General features: G+C 46.5%; 1 non-coding gene across 1 annotated transcript; it reads left to right on the forward strand.

Moving 5' to 3' along the window:
* Positions 1 to 5,451: 5,451 nt before the first annotated feature.
* Positions 5,452 to 5,523, forward strand: TRNAQ-UUG (transfer RNA glutamine (anticodon UUG)). The gene has a single exon. It is a non-coding gene; the product is annotated as a tRNA-Gln (tRNA).
* Positions 5,524 to 19,948: the final 14,425 nt, after the last annotated feature.

The following is a 19,948-nucleotide window of genomic DNA, read 5'->3' on the forward strand; positions in this document are numbered from 1 at the left end:
ATATCAGTATAGGTAACCAGATGTCCCCCGTATAGATAGATATAATTCCCCCCTTATAGGTAGCTATCATTCTCCCAGACCAGTACTGTATAGGTAGCCAAGTATCCCCTCAATATAAGTAGCTATAATGCCCCCAATATAAGTAGACAAGTATCCCCTCAGTAAAGGTAGCATTGCAATAATACCCCCAAGTATCGGTAGCCCAATGCATACATGAAAAAAAGGTGCAGGGGATTGCCACTAATAGAATATTGCTACAATTAGCTATATTCTCCTGCAGGATTTCAACAGTAAAATATTGGTAATGATTACTGATATTTTACTATTGCTAAGCCTAACTCTACTCTCACACAGAACCCTCACTGTCCTGATGCCTAACCCTAAGACCGCCCTAGTGGCACCTAATGCTAGGACCCCCTGGTGGTGCCTAAACTTAAGACCTCCCCCCCTTCCTGGTGTCTTATCCTAAATACCCCCCCCCCCCCCCCCCCCCGGTGATACTTAAAATTAAGAACCCCCTTCCCCAGTGCCTAGATCCCCTCTGGGTGGTACTTAAAATGAAGAACCCCCTTCCCCAGTGCCTAACCCTAACCCCTACTGGGGGCGCCTAAACCTACCCCTCTCCTAAAAACGTAATCCCCTCTCTGCCACAAAACCGCAATATGCAGCAAGAAAGCTAAATCTCAGCGCCTGATTTGCGTCACTGACAGCATTGCGGGCCCCAGGGCTTGTGGAAATGCTAATTGCCGCATTGCATATCAGGTGCGTAAAAGCTGCAATTTTGTGGCAAAGAAGGTAAATTTCTGCGCCAGGAGGCACCCGGTAGTGGGCGCCATCGTTTGCCCAAATTTCCTTCTCTTGCCGCAAATCGCAGCTTTTACAATAGGCGCCTATGGCGTCGCTATTTTTTTTCTAAAGGCACTTGCACCCTTTTTTTCTGGCTACCAGCCATAATTCCATACAGTATAGGTAGCCATAATGCCCCCAGTATTGATTGTCGAGTGTCCCATCGTATAGGTAGCCATAATGTCCCCAGTAAGCATGTACTGATGAGTCACATGATGAGAGATACTAGCTGCAGCCATGGAAACCGACTTGAAGAAAACTGAGAAGAAGAAGCTGAAAAGGATCTAAAGAGGTGAGCTATTTTTAAGCTGCCCACCCTCAAAGCTCCCCCAATGTGTCCCAGGAAATAGGGCTGGCAGTGGGAACTGCATTTTACTTATGTGTGTCGCCGGCTGGTTTGTTCCTCCTTGGTTCTCCTGCTCTGCTCTGCTCCTCCTCTCTGCATGATGGTCATGGGAAGGGGTGGAGAGCAAAGCATTTACAGCTTATTACCTGTATTGTTGTATCTATTGTCTATTACCTGTATTGTGCTGTCACTGTAATCCTATTTATTGTACAGCGCTGCGTAATATGTTGGCGCTATATAAATCCAATAAATAATAACAATACAGAAGACTCAAGGTGGAGGAGTAAGAGGAACACAGCATGTAAGTATAAAACATATGCTGCCAGCTCTGCTCAGGGGACAAGTACTACGCTGCCCAGCAACACCTCCCCAGCCATTGTACCGCCCTAGGCCCAGGCCTTTGTGGTCTTCCCACAAATCCAGCCCACAGCACTGAGGACCGTTGTTTCCACTTTGTGGTGCAACCTCATTGAACCTTACTGAATCAAACTGCACATGCAGACTTTCAAAATATTGATGAGGGAAATTTTTGTCATGTGCTGTGTGATCATACTTTATTGGTGGACAGACAATAGTTAAAGAGAGTCTGAAGCGAGAATAAATCTCGCTTCAGACCACATAGTTAGCAGGGGCATGTGTGCCCCTGCTAAAACGCCGCTATCCCGCGGCTTAACAGGGGTCCCTTCACCCCCAAATCCCCTCGGTGCAGCGGGGGAGCGCTTCCTGGTTGGGGCAGGGCTAACCGCCGCAGCCCTGCCCCACGCGCGTCTGTCAGCGCGTATCTCCGCCTCTCCCCCGCCCCTCTCAGTTTTCCTTCACTGAGAGGGGCGAGGGAGAGGCGGCGATGCGCCGCTGATAGACATGACTGGAGGCAGGGCTGCAGCCGTTAGCCCTGCCTCCAGGAAGAAATAAATCACGACCAAGTCTACGACCAACTATTGCGGGGGTGGGTTTGGGGGTGAATGGACCCCCGTTTAGCGGCGCGATAGCGGCGGTTTAGCAGGGGCACGCATGCCCCTGCTAACTATGAGCTCTGAAGCGAGATTTATTCTCGCTTCAGAGTCTCTTTAATGGACACAGGCTGTTTATCGCACTCTGTCAATGGTCACAGTCTCTGTTTTCAGTAATTTCTCAGTGGTCACAATCTGTATTGCTGCCCTTTAGTATTTTAAAGCTATTTTTTTTATTTCTGTGAAGGGAATCATTATTAACCACTTCAGCCTACAGGGTTGAGATTTTTTTACATCTGAGCAACTTTCACCTCCCATTCATTTGCCAATAACTTTAGCACTACTCATCACAATTAATTGATCTATATCTTGTTTTTTCCGACCACCAATTAGGCTTTCTGTGGGTGATACATTTTGCTGAGAATTAATTTATTCTAAATCCATTTTAACAGGAATATTAAGAAAGAAATGGAAAAAATCATTATTGCTCTTAATACATGCTACCATAATTAACACCTATGTACTTTATTTACCAATTTGTCCCGCTTATTACACCATTTAAATTATGTCTCTATCACAATGTATGGCGCCGATATCTAATTTGGAAATAAAGGTGCATTTTTTCAATTTGCGTCCATCACTATTTAGAAGCCCATAATTTAATAAATCATATTGATATACTCCTTTGACATGAATATTTAGAAAGTGCAGACCCTTAGGTAACTATTTATGGTTTTTTTATTATTATTATTGTAATTTTTTATTTTATTTTTTATTAAAACTTGTATGTGGGTATTTTTTGGTGTGGGAGGTAAACAGGGGGATTAAAAAGTTTTAAATTGTATTTATTCAATTCAAAGTGTATTTTGGTGTAGTTTGCTATTTGGCCGCAAGATGGCCACAGTCAAAAAGTCCTGGGAGCGATCGATCTCGCTCCCAGGAAGAAGTATGAAGACGGGGAACTTTTTGATCTCAGAAAAGCCGCAGCGTCTGAAGAGACGCTGTCGGCTTTTCTCCGGGGGGGGTCCGATCAGTGAAAGGGATTTATAATCCCTTTCATTGATCGCTGGGTTAACGGCTGGCAGCGGGAGCGCACACGGGGGGCGGAGCCTAACTGGACAAAAATTTTCGGCCATTTAGGCTGAAGTGGTTAATTTATGCAGGTCATAGAATATCCACAGAAAAAATATTTCCATCCCTTCTATAGGATGTTTCCTCACTACTGCAGAGTAAGTTAAAGTGGACCCAAACTAAAAATACAAGATTTCAGAAATAAAATCTATTTTCTAAATTATAATAATAAATAGCAGCCTTTTTTCAGCTGCATGATGACAAATATAAAATATTTTACATTTGTTGGAGGTACCCCTCCCTTCCTTTCATATTGCCGGGACAGAATCCGGCAAACTGGTAGAGTAGAAGGTGTCAAGCAAAGGAGAAATTACTAATGGCTGCCACCTGTATAACCCTAGTAATGAAAAGAGAAGGGTGAAAAGCATGCACTGAAATGCTCATAGGCTTGAAGGAGTGTTTCTTTATCTTTGTATGTGTCCAAGTGCTGCAACTAAATATTTTGAATTAAAAAATGTTTTGGTTTGAGTCCACTTTAATCAGTTCTGATTTGTGATGGAGACTTTTAGAGGTAATTACAGGTTATGTATATGTCATTTGGGTCAAAATATACAAAGCACAACCTATTACTGACCATTTTTGGTAGATAAAAACATGACAAAGTTCACATGGGAAAATCCCCAAAGCAAAAAAATAAGTCTTATGGCACTGTATGATACATGTCAAATAGAGAAGAATAAGCGTCTGCAGGAAATCTACCCACACAGATTAGTACCTCATTTTGACTCGGAACACCCACTGTAACATAAAGTGGCTGCCATAACTCTACAGGACCGGACTTAGATGATAATTACCATTTAAATTAAAGATACTTAAATAGTAGGAAGCTTCTAAATTGTATGGAGGCTTCCCCAACCTTGGAGGCTTTCTCCTTCATGCACGAATGCTTCATACTACTGGGTATGCACAGACCATACATGCGCATGCCCAGTACAGTCATGAAGAAGAAGAGAGTCCGCGGAAGCAACGGTGGACTCATAGAGGGCCTGGGAGGTCTCTGGAGCATCCAGAGGCTACCTCTACTTAGGTCAATTTTAACATTTTTCTAGAAGGCTCACGCTCTTAACTGTGTTAATGTTTTACGTACAATTTAAGATTCCTTTATTGATTATCAATTTCACATGTTTATTTGTAAATATATGTAGATAAACAGAACATATTTTATGGTTAATGGTTAAGAAAATCATTTGAAAAGGATGGTTTGCAATTTACAAACAATTCCTATATACCGAATGGTAAATATCAATCATTTAATGAGGAATATACTAAATAAGATGATGAAAGTTAATTCAGAAAACTGAAATAAAAAAGTAGCTATTTATCAATCGGTCTAGTGTCCAATTACATTTCTCTTGTAAGTCACAGGTCATATAGCAAAAGTGACATTTTTTTGGTTTTGGCATAGTGAAGCCGTTAAAAAGCCTGTTGGATCAGTACTGCCCCTATTTGATGGAGGACAAGGAAAGATAATACAGTTGTCTTGTTTACATACCATTTTACATACCGTTTTTATCCTCACAGTGTCAGTTTTTTTGCCCCTACTCGTGCCACACATTGATAGTAACCTGGTACCCTGGGTTCCCTGAATCTCCCAGGATCCTAGCAATGCCCCCTGACTGATGGTTACTCTGAATTCAAGTTAATTCCTTCTGGTTGATAACGGAGCTAACTCTGTATTCATTTTAAACCTGTCATGCCATCAAGCATCCAAAGATGTCATGCAGAACCAGAAATATTTAAATTATTGGCTGATATGTCTTTGTAATGTTAGATTACATTTTTTAAATTGATAAAATAGCAATACAATATGGATAAGTGTTTGGTTATAGCTTTAAATTTAAAATGTTATTTTAAATTAAAGATTTACAATTACAAGACAAATATTAAAATGACTAATTATTAAGGAAATCATACTTGAGATCAATTAAGGTTTGTGAACTGAGCCCACTGACTGCACAAAATGTCATTTTTATGTTATATGGAGATAGCCCTCAGTTGTGAAGTCTATTTTCCCGTAATTAATTTCACAAAGTGTATTCTAGGTGTGGTGAGTTAAACCAGGACAATGAAGAAAGTCATGAGCTACAATGAAAGATTATTAAGGATTTACAGTATAATTGTACAATGGATCACACCCTTTAATGAATAATTCAGGCAGGTGAAGTCTGCTTTCAGCATGGTTCCATGGTGTAATGGTTAGCACTCTGGACTTTGAATCCAGCGATCCGAGTTCAAATCTCGGTGGAACCTTACATTTTTCTTTTTATTTATTTTCTTAATAAGTCTTCATTAACCAGCCGGGCGGTATGGACGAGCTCAGCCCGTCCATCACCGCCGGAGGCTGCCGCTCAGGCCCTGCTGGGCCGATTTTAGTGAAATAAAAAGCAGCACACGCAGCCGGCACTTTGCCAGCCGCGTGTGCTGCCTGATCGCCGCCGCTCTGCGGCGATCCGCCGCGAGCAGCGGCGAAAGAGGGTCCCCCCAGCCGCCTGAGCCCAGCATAGCCGGAACAAAAAGTTCCAGCCAGCGCTAAGGGCTGGATCGGAGGCGGCTGACGTCAGGACGTCGGCTGACGTCCATGACGTCACTCCGCTCGTCGCTATGGCGACGATGTAAGCAAAACAAGGAAGGCCGCTCATTGCGGCCTTCCTTGTTTATTCTGGGCGCCGGAGGCGATCGGAAGAACGCCTCCGGAGCGCCCTCTAGTGGGCTTTCATGCAGCCATCTTTCAGTTGGCTGCATGAAATAGTTTTTTTTTAATTTAAAAAAAACCCTCCCGCAGCTGCCCTGGCGATCTTAATAGAACGCCAGGGTGGTTAAAGGGTACCTGTAGTGATATGATGGCATACACTTGTCTGTACAGTTCTTTTCCCACACAGAATGAGGGCAGAGGCTTTGGAGGCACCAGCTTTTGGGCACAGAGCCCTGATGGCGTGCCTGTGCACCACTCACCTGAGTTTTCACCCTTGCCCAGCCATATGGAGAGCGTGATTCAATCACCTGTCGGCACCGCAGGGTTCAAGCCCTGTTGCATCATGTCTTTTTCATGACTCCCTCTTAGTGGTGCCGCTAAAGGGAGTCATAGAGATGAGACACTATGACAGGGTTGAAGAGGGAACCAGGAAGCGCCAGCAGGAGAGGGATACAAGCACACTCCATTCTGCATATTGGGAGGCTACCTAATACTGGGGGCACATCTTGCTATCTATGCTGGTTTAGAGTACCCAATACTTGAGGCACATGGAGCTACAGTATCTATACTGGGTTTAGGGGCTAATTAATACAGGGGGTGCATCTGAATATCTATACTGGGGGCACATTTGATTATACTGGTGAGAGCTCTACCTGAGGGCACATCTGGCTAGCTATATTGGGGAAGGGGGATAACTAATACTGGGGGCACCTAAGGCTATCTATACTGTGGAGAGGGGCAACAGGGGGCACATCTTGCTATCTATACTGGGGAGGGGGCTACCTAATACTGGGGGCACATCTGGCTATCTATACTGGGGAGAAGGAGGGCTACCTAATACTGGGGGCACATCTGGCTATCTATACTGGGGAGTTGGAGGGCTGCCTAATACTGGGGGCACATATGGCTATCTATTCTGGGACAAGCACAAACCCGGGGAAGCTGCAGGTTGCTGGAGAGCTCCCGGAGGGAATTGGCAGGCTGAGGGAAACCCAGGGAAGCTGCAGGTGTTTGGAGAGCTGGCGTTATCCTTGCTGTTCAACCAAATGTAAGTTACACATTTTTTTGCTTAGCTGCTCCCAAGGTTTTAAATTTAGGTTAGGTCACTTGCCCGGAGGTTTGCCTCACCGTGGCGCAAGTGTCTAGTATAATATACTTTGCATGCAAACCATATTGGAAGCTAAAGTTCCTCCTAGTTTAATAAATGTTAGCACTTGTTTGGATGCAGGGCATGCATTTTTCAGTCTGGCAGAGGCGGTGTATGCCTGTGCGATTAACCATTCAATTGCAACATGTGTGTAACGATTGTGGAACTTCCTCCGTGATCAGCGCACAACGCGTGCGCTGACACGGCGGAAATCCTCCACAAGCATATAATTGCAGGAACCCAGCAAAAGGTGCTACGCACCCGTAGAGGGAAATTCCTGTCGGCAGATGGCGTTGGGGAGTGCAGAGGAACCAATCCTCTGTACCTCCACAAATGCCAGACAGGAATTGTACGAAGCACAGAACGCAATCGCAAGAGAAGCGATTGCGAATGAGAACGAGCAAAGGGACAGGTTGTAAGTGTGTGCACCAAACTAGTCGCCAACCCGCGACAGTGCACACACCACAGCAGATATGAAGCAGGAACGCGATCGCGAGAGGTGCGATCGCCAGACGTGACACAAGGCTAAAGCAAGGCAGAGCACGAGAGTAGCAAAGGCACAGTAAATAATACAATGAGAAGATACGGAAAATAACAAACGCTAGCTAAACGCGAACACCGCACTCATTCGCAACAGTGCACGCGTTTATGCGCGGTCTCCACGTGATAAGCACAATAGAGACAAGCATGCCTAACTAACCACCGACAGACAAACATGAAACAGAGGACGCGAGTGCTTGATTAACGGTTACCTCACCGAGCCTCCAGCAAGCGTTCGTAGCAGACAAGACAGACACACGAAAACAGGAACAAGCGAGAGACAGGATCCACAGCACTAGTGAAAAGAGGCCAGTGCGATCCAGGGAGACAGAACAGAAGGATCCACAGCACTAGCGCAGGATGCTAGTGCGATCCAGGTACAGAGTAGCAGAACAGAAGGATCCACAGCACTAGCGCAGGATGCTAGTGCGATCCAGGGAGGCAGAACAGAAGGATCCACAGCACTAGCGAAAAGAGGCTAGCGCGATCCAAGGAGACAGAACAGAAGAGATAGCTGGTAGCAACCGCTGCACCAGCTATACTCCAAGAACAGAGATCAGAACGATTTCCTGTCGACCACCGCTGGGACAGGACAATTGCAACAGACCAAACAAAACAGATAAGCAATCCTAACTGCACTAGGGAAACCTGCCTAGCGCAGTTTCAGGAATTACTCTAAGCTGATCTTCAAACAAAGAGTAAGGCTGACACTCCTCCAGGAGTGTTTCACAGGAAGGAATCCTTATGACCAGCCAAGAATTGTGGGAAACACATAGTACTTATAGTACACGCCTCCAATGAATGTGGCCAGGCAATTTGCATGACAACGTATGCAAATTCCTCAGAAAGCACAAGCTGCAAAACTGACAGAAGGTCTCCTTTCCAGAGTCCTGCAGCATGCAAACCTAAACAATGGTCAAAAAGCTGCCTGCCTGCACAGGCAGCTGAGCAGATCATTACAATGTGTTTAGGGATGCGCAGCCTTTCCCCCCACCCTTCCTTAACTTTGTAACTATGTAACTGTCAGGTTAGCTGCTCCCAGCCCCTCCTCCTGAGTTTCCTGTTTGCATGATAAGTAGTAGCAGATTTACATATGAGTTGCATCTGAATTGAATGCGAAGTGTGCAGAAAATCTATTTAGGTGCTTCACACTGAGCTGGTGGTCATTTCAGATGCAGCCTTAGTGGTATGCGCTGGCGTTCTCCTTGCTGTTCAACCAAATGTAAGTTACACATTTTTTTGCTTAGCTGCTCCCAAGGTTTTAAATTTAGGTTAGGTCACTTGTGCGGAGGTTTGCCTCACCGTGGCGCAAGTGTCTAGTATAATATACTTTGCATGCAAACCATATTGGAAGCTAAAGTTCCTCCTAGTTTAATAAATGTTAGCACTTGTCTTGGATGCAGGACATGCATTTTTCAGTCTGGCAGAGGCGGTGTATGCCTGTGCGATTAACCATTCAATTGCAACATGTGTTTAGGGATGCGCAGCCTTTCCCCCCCCACCTTTCCTTAACTTTGTAACTATGTAACTGTCAGGTTAGCTGCTCCCAGCCCCTCCTCCTGAGTTTCCTGTTTGCATGATAAGTAGTAGCAGATTTGCATATGATTTGCATCTGAATTGAATGCGAAGTGTGCAGAAAATCTATTTAGGTGCTTCACACTGAGCTGGTGGTCATTTCAGATGCAGCCTTAGTGGTATGCGCTGGAGTTCTCCTCGTTATTGAAGCTATTGATCAAGTCTGCTCAGAGGCATCTATATATGTTAGTTGTCATGGTGTGTGCCACCTGTTATCCTAAGGCAGTCCCTTTAACTGCTTCAGGACCGTGGTAAGTAGAATCTACACTGCGTCTGTGGCTCTCTAACTCTGATGTGGCGTAGATTCTACACAACGGCTTCCCGTGGTCCCGAGCTAATCACTCCTCAGGGAGGAAGTAAACTCAGCTGTTATGTGACAGCCGAGCTTCCTCCTAATCTGATTACTATGAGCCAATGACAGTGATCGGGAAATGAAAGAATAAAAAAAAGAAACAAAGCCTCTGGTCCTTAAAGGGACCAGAGGGACCCGTCCAAAATAGGTTAAAGAACCACTATTGTAAAAAATTGGAAAAGTTTAAATACTTGTATGATGTACATTTTTTCCAGAGTAAAATGTAGTATACATTGTTTTTTTTTCCTGTCGCTATCACATTGGACAAATCGGTGCCCGAAAATAGGTAATGTAATGAAACAAAAAGTAATAATAAGGTGGAAGGAGGTGTCTTTACCACTCCAGATGGAAGAACCCAAACCACAGGGTTAATGTAAAAAGATTAAATTATTTATTCAGCACGATTAAAAGGACAACACATTTCACGGGTCTCAGCCCACTTCTTCAGGTCTATACAAATGCCTTTAAAGGGAAGGTTCAGGGACTATCCCAAAAAGATAAAAATCCCCATCCACTTACCTGGGGCTTCCTCCAGCCCGTGGCAGGCAGGAGGTGCCCTCGGCGCCTCTCCGCAGGCTCCCGGTGGTCTCTGGTGGCGCGCCCGACCTGGCCAGGCCGGCGGGCAGGTTGGGCATCTTGTGCACTCCAAAATGCCCCTCACGGCGGTGCGCTGACGTCATCGGACGGGCTGGAGGAAGCCCCAGGTAAGTGGATGGGGATTTTTATCTTTTTGGGATAGTCCCTGAACCTTCCCTTTAAAGAGAGTCTGAAGCCAGATTAAAAATGGCTTTTTAGCTTATATTCAGCAGGGGCATGTTTGCCCCTGCTACAACGCCGCTATTTCGCCGCATAACGAGGGGTCTTTACCCCCCAAATCCCCCCTGGAAAATCAACGACCAACTTGGTCGTGGATCTTGCTGCCCCTGTGCACTTCCGTGTGAGGCAGGGCTATGAGCTGCAGCCCTGCCTCACACGCGTCTATCGGCGGCGGATCTCCGCCTCTCCCCGCCCCTCTCAGCGAAGGCAGACTGAGAGGGGCGGGGGAGAGGCGGAGATCCGCCGCTGATAGATGCGTGTGAGGCAGGGCTGCAGCTCATAGCCCTGCCTCACATGGAAGCGCTCCCCGGAGGTAGCAGGGGGGTGTGATGATTTGCTCAGCTGCCTGTGCAGGCAGCCAGCCTTTTGACCATTGTGTAGGTTTGCATGCTGCAGGACTCTGGAAAGAAGAGCTTCTGTCAGTTTTGCAGCTTGTGCTTGCAGAGGAATTTGCATACGTTGTCATGCAAATTGCCTGGCCACATTCATTGGAGGCGTGTACTATAAGTACTATGTCTTTCCCACAATGCTTGGCTGTTCATAAGGATTTTGTCCTGTGTAACACTCCTGCCGGGAGTGTCAGCCATGCTCTTTGTTTGAAGATCAGCTTAGAGTAATTCCTGAATCTGCGCTAGGCAGATTTCCCTAGTGCAGTCAGGATTGTATTATCTGTATTGCCTGTTCTGTCTTGTCTTGCCTGTTGCCATTGTCCAGTCCCAACGGTGGTCGACAGGAAATGGTTCTGATCTCTGTTCTTGGAGTATAGCTGGTGCAGCGGTTGCTACCAGCTATCTCTTCTGTTCTGTCTCCTGGGATCGCGCTAGCTACTTTTTGCTAGCGCTGGGGATCCTTCTGTTCTGTCTCCTGGGATCGCGCTGGCTACTTTTCGCTAGCGCTGGGGATCCTTCGGTTCTGTCTTCTGGGATCGCGCTGGCCACTTTTCGCTGGCGCTGGGGATCCTTCTGTTCTGCTACTCTGTACCTGGATCGCGCTAGCCACTTTTCGCTAGTGCTGGGGATCCTATCTCTCGCTTGTCCCTGTTTTCGTGTGTCTGTCTTGTCTGCTACGCTTGCTGGAGGCTCGGTGAGGTAACCGTTAAGCAAGCGCTCGCTTCCTCTGTTTCATGTTTGTCTGTCAATGGTTAGTTAGGCGTGCTTGTCTCTATTGTGCTTATCACGTGGAGACCGCGCATAACCGCGTGCACTGTTGCGAATGAGTGCGGTGTTCGCGGTTAGCTAGCGTTTATTATTTTCCGTATCTCCTCATTGTTTTATTTGCTGTGCCTTTGCTACCCTCGTATTCTATTCTGATCTGCCTTATGTCACGTCTGGCGATCGCACCTCTCGCGATCGCGTTCCTATTTCATATCTGCTGTTGTGTGTGTGCGGTCGCGGGGTGGCGACTGGATTGGCGCACACACATACAACCTATCCCTTTGCTCGTTCTCATTCGCAATCGCCTCTCTTGCGATTGCGTTCTGCGCTTTGTACAATTCCTGTCTGGCATTTGTGGAGGTATAGAGGATTGGTTCCTCTGCACTCCCCAGCGCCATCTGCCGACAGGAATTTCCCTCTACAGGTGCGTAGCACCTTTTGCTGGGTGCCTGCAATTACACGCTTGTGGAGGATTTCTGCCGTGTCAGCGCACGCGTTGTGCGCTAATCACGGAGAAAGTTCCACAATCGTTACAGGGGGATTTGGGGGGTAAAGACCCCTCGTTATGCCGCGGGATATAGGCGTTTTAGCAGGTGCATGAGTTTAAAAGCCATTTTTAATCTGGCTTCAGACTCTCTTTAAAATATTTTTTTTTTCTTTTCCATGCTTGTGACCATATTTTAAAGGCACTTATATTGACCTGAAGAAGCGGGCTGAGACCCATGAAACACGTTGTCCTTTTAATCGTGCTGAATAATTAATTTCATCTTTCTACATTAACCCTGTGGTTTGGATTCTTCCATGTGGATTGGTAAAGACACCTCCCTCCACCTTATTATTTTTTTGTTTCATTACATTACCTATTTTTGGGCAACTCCACCCCCCCAATGCTATACATTACATCTCCTTTGGAGATGTTCAGATTCTGAGTGTGGTGTTATCTACAACCAAGAAGGACCAACCAGGAGTGCGACCATCCAGTTCCAGTAGTACCTGGAGTACCAAGCGGGGACAGTTATTTCCCGTTGGCGATATACAGTGGTTGCAGGTACTGCAATCCACCTTTGTGAGTATAAATGCTCTTATACTACAAGCTAACATCTAATACCCCACAATACTGCACCATTTGGCTCCTGGTCTCTTCTTGTCATACAGGTGACTGTGGTATCCCCACAGTGACCGCCTTTTCTAGTGATTTTGGTCTAGTCGGTCTCCCCATGAGGGAGTCTCAGAGTTTTTGTTATTCTCAAATGCACTTACTGAATGTCAGTTGTTCAATATCCAACTTTCAAAATAGTGTGCAAATAGAGATCTTTCTATAGATCCTTTGCAGGTATTGCTTTTGTACAGAGTAAAGTAAATAGTGGCAATACCCCATGAGGAGATGGACTAGTTCAATCTCCTCATGTCTGATGTTTATTACCTACTGTGAGTGACAGCAACATGGGAAAAAAGTAATCTATAGTGCATTTTACTCTGGGAAAAATGCATGTCTAATTTGTATGTGCTTACATGTATTTTCCATTTATCATGATAGCCTCCAAGGCTTCTTCAAGACTATAGCCAAGGGGCTGATATAGACAAATTAACTGTCTGCATGGGATGTTAATCTTTAAGTGTCTACGGTAGGATAATGACTGGTTGCATGGAGGAGAACAATGCCAAACAGTGAACTTGCAGAAAGAGATGTCGCTAATATTTAAGCCTTATTGCAGGTGCAGGTTAACTTGATATTGCAATTATTGCAATCTAAATGGCCAATAATTCTTTCAGTTCCTCATTAAAGCCCCTCTACACCACCAGCATATTATCAATGAAGCAAACCAAGAAAGCAACATGGAATGGGTAGCCATCTGGAACATAGACCTACTGGTGCTCCCAAAGGTCCAAGTGGAGGCAGATACTGTATATCATGTGTTATTCCCATGGATTTGCCGCTTGCCTGATGATAAAACATTCCTTCTAATAAAAAAAAAAAATCAACACTAATCAAAGAAATTTACATAAATACCAATTGTGGGTCAGATGCATTGGATAGGCTTCACTAAAATAAAAGGAAATTGCCTGATCGTTGGTCTGGTGGGTTTCAACAAGTTAAAATATTCCACATCAATCTCCACCAAAAAAGACCGTTGTGAAGGCAAAAGATAGTCCAACCTGGCACTGGCAAGGTGTACCTAATAAAATGGACAGGGAGTATATGTCTGTACTGAGAAGAGGTATACATTTAGCTCTTCCCCTCAGACTAGTATAAAGTATATTAGTTTTGGGGTTTTCAAGAGTATGACCATAAGCTCGGTGATCATTACTTAATTTCAGTTCCTTTCCAGTGCATCCGTCATCCCATACGAATCCGCAGTTGATCAACTCCTCCCATTCTACAATATCCAATTCTTCATATTCTTCCTCAGCAGCAGAGGGATCCTCCCCAATTCCATAACTATGTGATTTTTTGGTCGATGTGTATAACTTTTAAGAGAACTGTAAAGAATTGCGGAGATGCCGCCGCGCGTTCTGGCGGCGGGGCGGCTGAATCAGCGTTCAAACCGGCGGTTTCCGCACAGCAGCATGCGTCTGGTTAGTCTGAGCCTTCTAGTGCACACAGATGGAGAGCTACGCGCGCGCGCGCTGGGAGGCAGGACCTTTATGCCAGGAGGAGAGGGATCAGCTGATCAGGTTGGTCAGCTGATTCCAGCACAGACTGTCATTGGCTGAGTGGCGCTGGGTGGCTCTGAGGAGGGCTGCACTATATATAGATCTCGACGGTCAGTCTCAGGTTGTCTGCCGTTGCGAATACATACGTGTAAGCACTCAGATCATAGTCAGATCCCACAGTGTGTTAGAACCAGGTGGACCTGGGAATTCACACTTAGCCAGATTACGCTTGTGTCATTACTGTGTTATACTTTAGACCAGTTCCAGGGTGTTGTGACCAAGGACCTCACACCCAAGCTTAGGAATACTGTGTCATTGCTGTGTTATACTTTAGACCAGTTCCAGGGTGTTGTGACCAAGGACCTCACACCCAAGCTTAGGAATACTGTGTCATTGCTGTGTTATACTTTAGACCAGTTCCAGGGTGTTGTGACCAAGGACCTCACACCCAAGCTTAGGAATACTGTGTCAGAGCTGTGTTATACTTTATACCAGTTCCTGGGTGTTGAGACCACGGACTTCACACTCTAGACTAGGCCTCTGCTTTATCTGTTATGACCCATTGCTCTCTCGACCTCTCTCTTGCTTTCTGATTCGGTACCTATGCATATCTGCCCACCTGTTGCCAAACCCTGCCTGTACCTGGTCACCGAATCAGCCTTCTGTCTTTGTACCTTATCTGCTCGTGTGTTGCCGACCTGGCCTGGCCGACCCTTCTGGCTGTCACTCGTTCCTTGAGTGTTCAGTCTGTCTGTACTGTCTGTGACACTACCCTGCCAAGTGTCAGGTAGCTGCAGAGACCTCCTGTTTCTCAGAGAGGCCTCTCTGCAGTCCAGTCAGGGGCTCTATCCCTTAGGAGTCCTTTGGCTGCAGTATAGTCTGATTCCCAGTATTGCAGGGAATCACTGGCTCGTAGGTTATCTCTATCCCTTTCCTAGGAGATAGTTCACACACCGCCAAGGGTCACCTGCTCCTCAGGTGGTCCATGCTCATTGTTATCCGCGTCTCCCGCCCCACGGGAGACAGCCTACTGTTGCACCAAAACACTTACACTTTATCAGGTGTCCAGAGGTTAGTCATACTTGTATTATTGGTGATTCTGCAGATCATCAATAATCAGGTATATATCTGTTTTGTTGGTGATACTGCAGATCACCAATGATCAGATTCTCTCTGTGTGCTGACACCAATCGTTACAAAACGGCAGACCTGAAAGACAAAATGGACGCACTCCACAGCCGTCTTGATGCACTCACCACCTCGGTCGAGAATTTCATCAGAGTGCCGGACGGTCATCAGACCCAGATCACTGCCTTGTCTGGGTCCATACAGGTCCTTCAGACGGCTGTGAATTCAGTGCGATCCCCTCCAGTTACAGACTTACGTATGTCTGTACCCGAAAGGTTTTCTGGTCATAGATCTGACTTTCAGAATTTTAAAAATCGAGTAATGTCGTATTTTGAGTTAAGACCCAACTTGTCAGGAACTGAGGCACAGAGAATTACATTTATTAAGACCCTGCTGTCAGGGGATTCTCAACCATGGGCATATAGCCTTCAGGCAGGGCATGAGGCTTTGACGTCAGTCGAGGAATTCTTTAAGGCCATGGCCATAATTTATGATGATCCGGACATTGCCTCCACTGCTGAGCGGAAGCTCAAAACTTTGCGTCAAGGCAAGGATCCGGTAGAAGTCTACGCAGCTGAGTTCAGGAAGTGGTCTGTGTCAGCTAGGTGGGGGACATTTGCATTGTTAGACTGTTTTTTATCAGGGCTGTCAGACGCAGTCTCAAATTTGATGTTGGGACACCCTGAACCTAAATCTATCGATGAGGCAATCACTTTAGCAGTACGGGTTGATCGGCGTTTACGCTATCAGAAACAGACCCGGGGTAAGAACACTGTGAGATATGTCTCCTACGCCTCTCCTCCACCCGTGTCACCTCCGCCAGAGCCAATGCAAATTGGACAGTCAAAATTGACACGGGTGGAAAAGAATCCCAGGAAAACAGAACAGCTCTGTTTATACTGTGCAGAGGAGGGTCACAAGGTGCAGAATTGTCCCAAGAGGTCGGGAAACGCTGCCGCCTAGGTGTAGTCAGAGGTAATACCTTAGGAGCGCAGTCTTTACCTCTAAACGATAATCGCTTGCTCCTTCCTTGTTCTGTCACATGGGAAGGTCAGACTGTTTCCACCGAAGCTTTCTTAGACTCTGGCTCAGCCGCCAACTTTATGGATTACTAGTTTGCAAAAAAGTTGGGGATCCTTTACTTCTATTGGACCAGCAGGTTTTGGTCACTGCAGTAGATGACTCTCCTCTGCAAAGTAGACATCCCCTGTCTCGGACCCCAGAGTTGGGGTTCAGTGTTGGGGTACTACATAAAGAGAGTCTACAGTTTCTGGTCTTGCGTATGGCAACCTCCACCGTTATTCTTGGCATGCCATGGTTACAACTTCACTCACCTCAGATAGACTGGGTTTCAGGTCAGCTAACGAGCTGGTCTACCCATTGTTATCATCACTGTTTAGCGAAAGTAACCATGGGTAACACCAAGATTCAGGTTAAAGGTGTGCCAAGCCAATACGCAGAATTTGCAGACGTGTTTTGACCCAAATCAGCTGATAAACTTCCCCCCCACCGTACCTTCGACTGTCCCATCGATTTAAGATCTGGTTGTATGCCTCCCAGAGGTCACCTCTATAATCTATCTGGGCCTGAGAAACTGGCTATGCAGGAGTATATCAAAGAGAATTTGGCTAAAGGTTTCATCCGCCCCTCTCGTTCACCAGCAGGGGCAGGATTCTTTTTTGAAAAAAAAAAGGATGGAGGCCTTCGTCCTTGCATTGATTACCGAGGTCTAAACAAGATTACAGTGAAAAATCGTTATCCTCTGCCCTTGATTGACGATTTGTTCACTCAGGTTACTAACGCCAAGATTTTCTCTAAATTAGATTTAAGAGGTGCATACAACCTAGTTTGTATCAGGGATGGTGACGAATGGAAGACGGCCTTCAACACACCCGACGGGCACTACGAGTACCTGGTGATGCCCTTCGGGTTGTGTAACGCCCCGGCCGTCTTCCAGGAGTTGATTAATGAGGTGTTCAGGGAAGTGTTGGGGAAGTTTGTCCTAGTATATCTGGACGATATTCTGATCTTTTCGTCTAATCTCTCGGAACACCGAAAGCATGTTAAGTTTGTCCTAGGGAAGTTAAGACAGAATCTGCTTTACGCTAAACTTGTGAAATGTCTTTTCGAAGTGACCTCTGTTGCCTTCCTGGGGTACATTATCTCTACGTCTGGCCTCTCTATGGATCCTGGTAAGGTTTCTGCTGTCTTGGAGTGGCCTCAGCCTGTGGGACTGAAGGCGCTCCAAAGGTTTTTGGGCTTTGCCAACTACTACAGGAGGTTTATAAAGGGGTACTCTAATGTGGTCTCACCCTTCACCAGTCTCACCAAAAAGGGGGCTGATACTTACCACTGGTCAGCAGAGGCACATACTGCTTTTTCCACACTGAAAAAACTGTTCTGTTCTGCACCCATATTAAGACATGTGGATGTCACCTTCCCCTTCTTCGTGGAGGTGGATGCTTCAGAGGTGGGGGTGGGGGCTGTATTGTCTCAGCGTTCGGGTTTACAGGGTAAACTCCACCCATGCGCCTACTTCTCTCGTAGGTTTTCACCCGCAGAGAAAAACTACGATATAGGCAACCGGGAGCTTTTAGCCATCAAGTTAGCCTTTGAGGAATGGTGACATTGGCTAGAAGGTGCAGAACACACTATCACAGTTTATACTGATCATAAAAATTTGGAGTACATAGAGGGTGCCAAGAGACTTAGCCCCCGTCAGGCCCAGTGGTCTTTCTTCTTCTCGAGATTCAGATTTGTAATTACGTATACCCCTGGTAGTAAAAGCGTCAAGGCCGACGCCTTGTCCAGGTGTTTCGAGCCCGAGACGGTACAGCCCTCAGCCCCTGAGACTATTCTATCTCAGAAGGTGGTTTTGGCAGCCACTGAGACCTGGAAAGATTGGACAGTCACTCTGAGCCCTTACCAACAGGATGTTCCAGAGGGGAAGCCTGACGGGGTTATGTTTGTGCCACAACCTTTCCATCTACAACTGTTACAGCTGTTCCATTCTCACAAAAATGCTGGTCATCCTGGGGCCACCAGAACTCAGGATTTGCTGGCTAGATGTGCTTGGTGGCCTACATTAGCAACAGACTGTAAGGAGTTTGTAAGAGAGTGTGCAGTGTGTGCTAGGAGTAAACCTACTCGTCAGGCTCCTGTTGGTACTTTACAACCTTTCCCCGTCCCAAGTGAACTTTGGACCCACTTGTCCATGGATTTTGTGGGAGAACTCCCCAGGTCTGAGGGCAAGACGGTCATTTGGGTGGTAGTAGACAGATTCAGTAAGATGGCTCACTTTGTCCCCTTGAAAGGACTCCCCTCGGCCCAGGAATTGGCTGATCTCTTCATCCAGCACATTTTCTGGCTGCATGGCATTCCCGGAGAATGTAGTGTCAGATTGGGGAGTCCAATTTGTATCTAAGTTTTAGAGAGCTTTTTGCCATCAGCTGGACATGGATCTTGCATTCTCATCATGGCTACCACCCACAGACCAATGGCCAGACCGAGAGAGTTAACCAGTCCCTAGAACAATTTCTTAGATGTTATGTTGCAGATGCGCAATCCGATTGGGTAAAATTTTTGCCGTTTGCAGAATTTGCGCACAACAACCTGAAGAGTTCAGGGTTTTCCCCATTCCAGATAGTGTCGGGAAGATCACCCAAGTTTGCCCCATTGCCAGTGGCATCTACACCATTCCCAGCCCTGGAGTATTGGCAGAGGGCTTTGAAGGAGATTTGGGTAATGGTTAAGAGAAACTTGGGGAAAGCCTTCCAGACCCAGAAAAAGCAGGCAGACAAAATGAGGTCCGTAGAGTGGAAATTCTATCCAGGGGACTTGGTGTGGGTGTCCACTCGGCATTTGGCCCTGAAGCAACTGTCACCCAAACTGGGTCCTAGATTCATAGGACCTTTTCCAGTGACCAGAAAAATTAATAACGTCACTTATGCGATTGATCTCCCAGCCAGCATGCAAGGTGTGAGATCATTCCATGTGTCTCTGTTAAAGCCGACAGTGCACGTGGATTCCTCTCCCCCCCCCCCCCCTCCTGTGTTGGTTGATGACCAACCTGAATATGACATTGAAAAGATTCTGGACTCTCGGTTAGTGCAGAATTCCGTGCAGTATCTGGTTCACTGGAAAGGATATGGTGAGGAGGAAAGAACTTGGGTGCCAGATTGTCGCATGCATGCGGAAGAATTAAAGAAAGAGTTTCATGACTCACATCCTGGGAAGCCTGGTGGGAAGTGTCCGGAGTCCACTTCTCGGGGGGGGGGGGGGGGGGGTTATTGTAAAGGATTGCGGAGATGCCGCCGCGTGGTCTGGCGGCGGGGCGGCTGTCTCCGCGTTCAGACCGGCAGTCAGCAGCATGCATCTGGTTTGTCTGATCCTTCTAGTGCACACAGATGGAGAGCTACGCGCGCGTGCGCTGGGAGGCAGGACCTTTATGCCAGGAGGAGAGGGATCAGCTGTCATTGGCTGAGTGGCGCTGGGTGGCGCTGAGGAGCGCTGCACTATATATAGATCTCGCCGGTCAGTCTCAGGTTGTCTGCCGTTGCGAAAACATACGTGTAAGCACTCAGACCATAGTCAGATCCCACAGTGTGTTAGAACCA

This window comes from Hyperolius riggenbachi, chromosome 1, assembly GCF_040937935.1.
Source record: "Hyperolius riggenbachi isolate aHypRig1 chromosome 1, aHypRig1.pri, whole genome shotgun sequence".
Classification (NCBI taxonomy): Eukaryota; Metazoa; Chordata; class Amphibia; order Anura; family Hyperoliidae; genus Hyperolius; species Hyperolius riggenbachi.